Raw genomic sequence first — 10,369 nt, forward strand, 5'->3', positions numbered from 1 at the left:
CCCATCATAATCATTAAATCCATTACATTTTCTATTGTGTTTTGGGCAGGGTTCTATTGGTTTTTTCTACAAGCTATGCAACAAGCTATTATTAAAAAGTAACTAACAACAATGAAGCAATTTCACTGCTAGATTCCCATTGCTTAGTATCAGAGAGAGAGAGAGTACATTTAGGATAAATAACAGTAGAGCTCCTGTCATTTTACTGAAAAATGTAGTCAAGATAGTAGCATTTAAGCTCTTCTTTTTGTGAGTTATTCCCCAACACTGCATAGAGAATGGTGGTTGGGTCGCAAACATGCACACATCCATGGGAGAGAACACCACAAGTCTGGAGTTCACCCAACAAGTTGTAAATGTGGATTTTCAAGACAACTTTATTAGTGTTACAGAGGAGTTTGTAAACCGTACAACTGACACTGTGAACTCTAGATACAAGGGTGATCTTCCATGTAGACAGATTACCACTTCATTAAACCAACAAGGGCTTCAAACGGCAAAAGGCTCGTCAGCATGCATTCCAGTTGGAAAACGAACCACATCAAATAGCAACTGAGTCTGTCTTTTAAACTTATTATAACTCCAAATGTTTACTGGAAGGAAATCACCTCCTTTCCCCCCAATACTACAGTATATTGGTAGTAAACATGTTTACAAGTCCAAGACAGAAACAAATTCATAACATTCTCTTAAGCTATTTTTAGACATGAGAGTTGTAAACGCATTGTTAAAAGACACATGAATCAGAAAACCATGTTAAGAAGAAAAAATAACTTCATCATTTTTTGAGTGTTTGGAACATTAGAAAACCCTCACAAAGCTGCTAGACTAATGGTTCGATGTTGGTGACCACAGTTTGGAGGTTAACCAGAAAAACTTGTAAAAATATAATGAACCACCAGCATTGGAACCTGTAACAGGCCTGCATTCATGTGTTGCTTCCCCTCCTCTCTATAGATATTTTTTTGATGGTCAGATCAATTTTGAAGTATTACAGTACTTTAAAGTGCATACAGTACAAATTCAAATATATAAATCCTGTGCAGAGATTTAAAACGAAAGTGTGAGTAGTCACAGACAGCCTCTAACGATGCATTCACAGCACTCATTCAAACAGAGAAAGTGGTACTTGCCAAAAGTTGTGATGGAGAAAAATCTTATGGAGTTTTAAAATAACATAATGTATCATATTAATGCTGTTTCCGTAGCAATTGTTTGTTTTACAGGGATGGATTGCTAGCCCGACGCCCAACCCTCCTTCTTTTGCATCCGGGCTTGGGACCAGCATAGGCGGAGTGGCCGGCCACATCCTCCGTATGGAGAACAACAGCATCCCCAAGACGGCCATGCGATGAAGAACATTCCTACAAGATCTGAAGATGCTTAACACAGCATTAACGAAGCTCTCAGCCAAGACCAAAGTCAGTGGAGAATGATTGCTGCCCGATATACATAGCATGAGAGGAACTAAGTCTTAGTCTAAATCATATTAATGGGTTTGTATTGTTTATTTAAATTTAAATCATTGGCAAATCCCTGACAATATTTAAGAAACAGCTGTAAACTTTGTATTGCTAGCACTTTTTGTGGTATTTAAGATGAATCACTTGTTGAATTCTTCATTTGTCAGTCACTCCGGATAAAAGCATCTGCTTTTGGAACATTCTTAAAAAGAAGGAACGCATCGGTGAGCTCAGCAACACCAAAAGACCCGGAAGACCACGGAAAACAACTGTGGTGGATGACCGAAGAATTCTTTCCCTGGTGAAGAAAACACCCTTCACAACAGTTGGCCAGATCAAGAACACTCTCCAGGAGGTAGGTGTATGTGTGTCAAAGTCAACAATCAAGAGAAGACTTCACCAGAGAGAATACAGAGGGTTCACCACAAGATGTAAACCACTGGTGAGCCTCAAAAACAGGAAGGCCAGATTAGAGTTTGCCAAACGACATCTAAAAAAGCCTTCACAGTTCTGGAACAACGTCCTATGGACAGATGAGACCAAGATCAACTTGTACCAGAGTGATTCGAAGAGAAGAGTATGGAGAAGGAAAGGAACTGCTCATGATCCTAAGCATACCACCTCATCAGTGAAGCATGGTGGTGGTAGTGTCATGGCGTGGGCATGTATGGCTGCCAGTGGAACTGGTTCTCTTGTATTTATTGATAATGTGACTGCTGACAAAAGCAGCAGGATGAATTCTGAAGTGTTTCGGGCAATATTATCTGCTCATATTCAGCCAAATGCTTCAGAACTCACTGGACGGCGCTTCACAGTGCAGATGGACAATGACCCAAAGCATACTGCAAAAGCAACCAAAGAGTTTTTGAAGGGAAAGAAGTGGACTGTTATGCAATGGCCAAGTCAATCACCTGACCTGAATCCGATTGAGCATGCATTTCACTTGCTGAAGACAAAACTGAAGGAAAAATGCCCCAAGAACAAGCAGGAACTGAAGACGGTTGCAGTAGAGGCCTGGCAGAGCATCACCAGAGATGAAACCCAGCGTCTGGTGATGTCTATGCGTTCCAGACTTCAGGCTGTAATTGACTGCAAAGGATTTACAACCAAGTATTAAAAAGTGAAAGTTTGATTTATGATTATTATTCTGTCCCATTACTTTTGGTCCCTTAACAAGTGGGAGGCACATATGCAAACTGTTGTAATTCCTACACCGTTCACCTGATTTGGATGTAAATACCCTCAAATTAAAGCTGACAGTCTGCAGTTAAAGCACATCTTGTTCGTTTCATTTGAAATCCATTGTGGTGGTGTATAGAGCCAAAAATGTTAGAATTGTGTTGATGTCCCAATATTTATGGACCTGACTGTATATACAGTGCCCTCCAAAAGTATTGGAACAGTGAGGCCAATTCCTTTATTTTTGCTGTAGAATAAAAACATTTGGGTTTGACATCAAAAGATGAATATGAGATGAGAGATTAACAATTTCAGCTTTTATTTACAGGTATTCTCATCTGGATCTGATACACAGCTTAGAAGATAGCACCTTTTGTTTGAACCCACCCATTTTTCATGTTACCAAAAGTACTGGAACAGATAGAATTAACATAGATTAAAGTGAAAAAGACTTAATATTTAGTTGCAAATCCTTTGCTTTCAATAACTGCATCAAGCCTGTGACCCATTGACATCACCAAACTTCTGCATTCTTCTTTTGCGATGCTTTTCCAGGCTTTCACCACAGCCTCTTTCAGTTTTGGGGGGTTATTCCTTTCAGTCTCTTCTTTAGCAGGTAAAATGCAGACTCTACAGGGTTTAAGTGTGGAGATTGACTTGGCCAGTCTAAAACCTTCCACTTCTTGCCCCTGATGCACTCCTTTGTTGTTTTGGCACTATGTTTTGGGTCATTATCTTGCTGCATGATGAAGGATCTCCCAGTCAGTTTGGTTGCATCTTCCTGTAAATTGTCAGACAAAATATTTCTGTAGACTTCTGAGTTAATTTTGCTGCTGCCATCATGTGTTACATCATTAATGAAGATTAATGAGCCTGTCCCAGAAGAAGCGATGAAAGCCCAAGCCATTACATTACTTGTGTAATGTGTACTATAATGTACACCTGTTTACACTGTGTTTCAGGTGAGCTTGTATGTTTGGGATCATGAGCAGATCCTTTCTTTCTCCAAACTTTAGCCTTTCCGTCAATTTGGTCCATAAAATCAGTCCATAAAACCTTGTCCCAGAATTTTTGAGGCTTGTCTCCTATTCTTCTTGCTAATGAGTGGTTTGCATCTTCTGGTGTAGCCTCTGTACTTTTGTTCATGAAGTCTTCTGCGAACAGTAGATTGTGATACCTTCACTCCTGCCGTCTGGAGGTTGTTGCTGATGTCACTAACAGTTGTTTTAGGGTCTTTCTTTACAGCTGTCACAATGTTTCTGTCATCAACTGCAGATGTTTTCCTTGATCTACCCGTTTGAGGTGTGTTACTAAGTACACCAGTGGTTTCTTTCTTCCTCAGGAGATTCTGAATGGTTGTATTTGCTATTGCCAGTGTTTGTGCAATGGTTTGATTGATTTTTCATCTTCTCTCAGCTTCACAATTGCTCGTTTTTCACCCATAGACACCTCTCTGGTTTTCATGTTGGTTACACGTCTAACTAACTATAAATGCAGTCTGCACGGATCTGAAACACAGCGCAGACATTCAGTGCTATTTATTGTTTGAATAATCAATTAATAGGACATACCAGTTCAACAAAACACACCTGTCAGTCACATGTTCCAATACTTTTGGTAACATGAGAAATGGGTGGGTTCAAACAAAAGGTGCTATCTTCTAAGCTGTGTATCAGATCCAGATGAATAAAAGCTGAAATGTTAATCTCTCATCTCATATTCATCTTTTGATGTCAAACCCAAATGTTTACAGTCTACAGCAAATATAAAGGAATTGGCCTTACTGTTCCAATACTTTTGGAGGGCACTGTGTATATATACCCTTTTGTTAAATTAAAGTTTTGGTGCTGATATTAGTGATATTGTTTCTGACAGTACTTGGTATCAGATTAAAAGTATCTGTTTTCCCTGGATTTTTTTCATACATGTTTGTGCAAAATTCACCGCCACAATAATTGGGGCATTGCTAAGATGTTCTGAGTGTTTTAGTGCATTGTTTTGCAGTTGCTAAGGTGGTTCCGAATAGTATGCCAAGCAAAATCACAAGTCCAATTGCTTAGAAAAGTAATAGCACATCTCTCATGATCTGAGATATTATTCATGTCTGTGGATTTTATGAGTAGCATGATGAGGGTTTGGGATTTGTTAAACTCTAACACTTACTTTGAGTAATATTGATAATAGTGATGCTCAGCTTAAAAAGCACTACTGAGGATGGACAAACCTCCAAAAAGTTGTCAAGTGAAACAAAGTTGTTTTGAGTTGGCTAGTGAGATGCCAAATTCAGTTATGAAACGATGACAATCTAGTAAAAGGGACAGTTCACCCAAGAAAGAAAATTCTGTCATCATTTATTCACCCTCATATTGTTCCAAACAAAGTATTCTTTCTTCTGTTGAATACAAAAGAAGATATTTTGGGAATATCGTGGGAAGTCGTGGCCTAATGGTTAGAGAGTCGGACTCGTAATCCAAAGGTTGCGGGTTCGAGTCTCGGTCCGGCAGGGATTGTAGGTGGGGGGAGTGAATGTCCAGCACTCTCTCCACCCTCAATACCACGACTGAGGTGCCCTTGAGCAAGGCTCCGAACCCCCAACTGCTCCGGGTGTGTGTTCACGGTGTGTGTGTGTGTGTGTTCACTGCTGTGTGTGTGCACGTTAGATGGGTTAAATGCACGAATTCCGAGTATGGGTCACCATACTTGGCTGAATGTCACTTCACTTTTGAAGAATGTCACCAATGACTTGTGTAATTCTTTTTGGAAGTCAATATCTACAGCAACTGTTTGGATTCCTGCATTCTTTGAAATGTTCAGCAGAAGAAAGGAAACGCATGCAGGTTTGGAACAACCTGAAGGTGAGTAAATGATGACACAATTTTCATTTCTGATGAACCATCCCTTAAAGGAGGAAACTGATCATTTGCTAATGTGTACTCTTTATGTTAACAAGTCAGCTTAATGTGTGCTTAATGTCAGCTAAGACTGAGGGTTTTGTCTGCTCAGAACCAATCAGAATGGGGCAACCTGCCAACAATAATGCGAAGACACCTCTCTAGAGAAGAAACAGACCCTTGCTCACTTCAAAGAGTTCAGGAGTGCAAACATCAACTAGTAATAAAATACAACAAAGATTCATCGCTTTTCCATGACATGAAAGGAATCTTCAGAATAAAGGATACCTGACCTCACTATCTGGGAATTGTTCTTTTCAGTTTTGATCTTCAGAAATCAATGCATGTGGCATTGGTTACTAATGAAGATATTGGTTTGAAATTAGACATTTAGCTGCACAGGGATACAAAGTCTGTCAAATAATCTACAGAGATCTTCTTGGAGCTGCACACACATGCTGAGACGTGTAAGGAGACTCCTCTGACTGACTGAATCATGACTTTAGTCTGACTGAAGCATAATTTTTGAATTACATAGTATTTGAAACATCACACAACAGAAGAATGGGGATACACTAAAGGATGAGAGATTAGAGACACATGAATTGAGAGGGAAAAAAATATTTCCTTTTGCTCTGCAGTGTATTGACGAATAGAGCCTTGTGCTGTGAGAACTCCCCCTTGAGGTCGCTCAGGGTACACTGCAAAAAATAAATAAATAAAAGAATTAGTATTTTTGGCTTGTTTTCTAGTATACATATAAACATTCTTGAATCAATATGCATTTACTTGAGAAGCAAAATGACTATTAAGTCTTTTTCTGAAAAATGTATTAAAGTTTTAAGAAAACGTTTTAAAGAAAAAATGGTGTAAGAAAAATAATCTAAATTCAGAGGCTAAACAAGATAATTTTTCTTGCCACACTGACAGATATTTTTTTCTCGTTTTAAGCAAAAACTAACAAAACTTCCATACATTTTTCAAAAAACAAGACTTAATTTAAAAGTCATTTTGCTTCTCAAGTAAATACACATTGATTCGGGAATGTTTAGATAATTATACTAGAAAACAAGCTAAAAATAGAAAGTATTTTTTTTTTTCTTTTTTTTTCAGGGATAAATACAGTGTGAGAACAAACCATGCTGACGACAAGACCATTTTGAATTTACGAGTAAGAAGTGTGTTTTCTATGCAATAAAGTTGCCTTTTCAAATGTAGTGACAATAAACGGTTGTTGCCTTATTGAAGCACTTGCAACATTTCTTGACAAGCGTAAACTGTTATTCCTTTTTAGGTGGGGTACAACTGTTTTAAAACTAAACATACAAAAAAGTAAAAGACATAATAAATAATTTTGATGTTCCAATACATCAAAGGGAAGGCGTTATTCTTTGTTATCAATGTTATGTCTGTGAAGGTTCGCTGTAACAAATCCAACCCAGACACTAAATTTACCTTGAGACATTCAGTGTTGTTATGTACTTCTGGCTCTGCTTGTTTGGTTCCCACTCGCTGCTGAATGAATTTGAAGGAACGATAAAAGCTTCTTCTTTTATTTTTTTTATTACAACCCTTGCCATTTACTATTTCAGGGCACACTAGTCAAACTCTTGTCAACAAGTCTACTTTTTTTTTTTTTTTACTTTCTCCCTGCATTAAAAAGCATGCTACAGACTTCTGAAAGTACAGAGTAAAGGAATGACCTTAACTTCAGTTTGGGACCGCAGGGTAGTGCCACCCTGGGACCTTTAATCTGCACATATTCATTTGTCTCTCCCTGGACAGTTTGGTATATTTTGTTCTCATTTAACACGACATGACAATGGTAATTTTCATAATGACCAAAAATACCAGTGACGTGCTGTCTGTTCTCTCACTGTGCACTCTCAATATCACATACAGTAGCCCAAGATATATTTATCATTGCAATGCCTGTATAACAGAGAGGAAATATGAGGACATTTACAGCTGTCTGCTGATTTGCTTGTCTGACTAATACACAATTCAAAATGTGAGCTCACAGATAGCTCATAAAGGCATTTAAGGTAAAGAATGTTGCTGATTGCACTTGCTTCCTGGCTGAATAAGACAGATAGTACTGCAGCGCTCTTGTCTGTGCTGTGTAGACTGATTTATCTGTAATATTTCTAATTGAGTGAAACAAAGTAGTAATCCCAGTTGATATGGTTTTTCTGTCTCTTGTCTCAGTCGTTATTTCTCCCTCTCAGGCAAGCTGGAACTTCTGGTATTGTACTTGAACAGGCTTGCAGCTCTAAGAAATGTGGATCATGACGGGATTGAAATAGACCAGATCACACACCAATGTGCAGTAATAATAATAAAGTCATCAAAAAAACTATGAAGTAATACAACTGGAAAGATGAGCTCTGCACGCTCTGCGTTTTTCTCAACCAACTTGTCAAGGTTTGTCCTGGGATGCTTTTCAGACAGTATTGTAGGATATTATTGAACTGTGCGTTTTCATGACTATGTTTCGCAAATGTAAGTACACATTTTTTTTTTTTTTAAAGAACACTTGTAATAATTTCAAATTAAGTTTTAAAATGCATTTTAAATCTATTCTTTTGTCATGCTATAAAGAAGTACACTTATATTGTGTTGACAAACATACAGAGGTACAAGCAAATAGTTTTAAACTGGTGTTATTCAATATTATGCTTTAAAGGTAGTACACTATATTTATATATGTATATATAAATGCACATAGGCAAAAGGATTCAACATAATAACATTTGACTGGTAGTACATATCAAACGTTTCTGAACATGCAAAGAACACTATATGTGCCGAGAACATCAAATAACCAGACAGGGTGGAAAACAACTGTTTAACCACCGGTCTTCTGTGATGCACGAAACTGTGTCTGCGTGCATGTGAATGTGGGTATGCATCTATCTATTCACTCTCAGTTACACTTTACAGTTGTCTCTGCTCAAATGCACCATCAAAGTAATCTGTGGAGGGCAGAGGTCAGGGAGCCATGGAACACAAATGACTTCAAAGGACAAAGATCCCATTGCTGACCGTTGTTCTTTTAAGGTTGCAATCAAGAGAGAGGCTCGCACAGTAAATAAAGCAGCAGCGAGCAGCATTTGTGTTCATGCATGTACTGTATGTGCTTAAAAAAGAGCTCTGGTTCTGTCTGGCCCAAGGAGGTTGTGCTCACAGTCGCACTCAAAAGAGACTACCTTTGAATAATTAGACCCACTGACATCAAAGCAAAACAAGCTATAGTTTAGTCTGCTCAGTCTCTGCAACACAGACACTAAGCAACAACCAAAAAGAACATCATCGTATTCCGGTCTGTTGTTGTTGTTGTTCTGGATAGCGAAACCCAAAACCATGTCAAACATAATGGAAAATATTTGAGGTCTTCTTTTATTAACCAAGAACAGCTTTGATGTTTCACGTCTTTATTTATTTTAAAAGAAGAAAGAGAAAGGGGGCGACATGGCGTGTCAACGGTCTTCTTTGGAGAGCAGAGACGAAGAAGACAAATAATATAAAACAAAACCAGAACTCCCTCGCTCAATAATCAATTAAACATCATTATCAGATAAATTTGGGTGTTTTAGCAAAGATCAAAGAGCAGTAGGAAATGATCAAAGTGACAGCGTTTGTTTGAGCCGAAAGCCCCTTACTGCTACTGCAGCTCCTCCTCCTGTGATGCTGTCTGACTATGAGCACCAATCAGCAAACAGAAGAAAAACAGTCAAAGGAGAGGCCAAAGCACGCACCCCTCAAAGGGAACACGGCCCTTTCATTCTTTCATTGTTTGTGCGTATGATCCAGAATGTAACATGCAGCCCACTGAAGTGATGGCTTTGTTAAATAAACATTTGGTTTGTCGTGTTAATCAATTTCATGTGATTTGCCCATAACAATCAAATGATGAAGGTGCATCTATACTCTTTGGGACCAGCCAAAGGAATTTCAAACATCTCCTTTATTGTATACCATGACAAGTCCACATGGATCCAATATGACTACAGAACCTCAAAGCATAGAGTCAAAGTGTAACATTCCTAACTATAAGAAGAGAGCCATAGATGTCCTTTAAGTCTTTACCCAGAATTGATTTATTTTGATTTATTTGCACACTCAGATTCCAGATTTTCAAATAGTTGTATCTTGGTCAAATATTGTCCTATCCTAACAAACCACGCATCAATGGAAAGCTTATTTATTATTATCTACAAGACTTTGACCCTTATGACTGGTTTTGTGGTCCAGGGTCACAAATAAGCATACAACTAACATGACAGTGGTGAGAAAACCGCTGTTAAAGCATTTCTTCATAGCGATGTGGATGTTTGTCTCTCCAGTAAAGCCACTTCTCATTTATGTATATAATACTTTATACAATAGATTGCTTTAAAGCAAGAATTTTTACAGTATTAAGCATGAAAAACAGAGCCAGTGTTGCTTTTAATTACACGTACGGCTTCAACCTCAGTACTATATACCAGCTCTCCAGTGTGTTTTTATTTGTGTAAACAAGTCAACAGACTGAACAGAAGAAATCAGAGATTTACACCTTTTATGTAGTCACCATGGATCAATGGTAGGTTGAAGTGTTCTCCCAACCCATGCTCATTGGAAATATGCACTTGTGATAATGTTTTTGCGACATTGTTATTACATACCTTACCGCACGTTTTGCGGTAGTTTCAAGTGAATATGTCCAGTGAGTGCAATAGGTGACCGTGGTACATAATATGACATAGATACAGGCACGTATTAGAAAACCCATACATATGAAGCTGTATATGTGACGCTATCATTCAAAAGTATCAGTTTTCAAAGCTCGCAGTA

Source organism: Barbus barbus, assembly GCF_936440315.1.
Source record: "Barbus barbus genome assembly, chromosome: 4".
Taxonomy (NCBI): domain Eukaryota; kingdom Metazoa; phylum Chordata; class Actinopteri; order Cypriniformes; family Cyprinidae; genus Barbus; species Barbus barbus.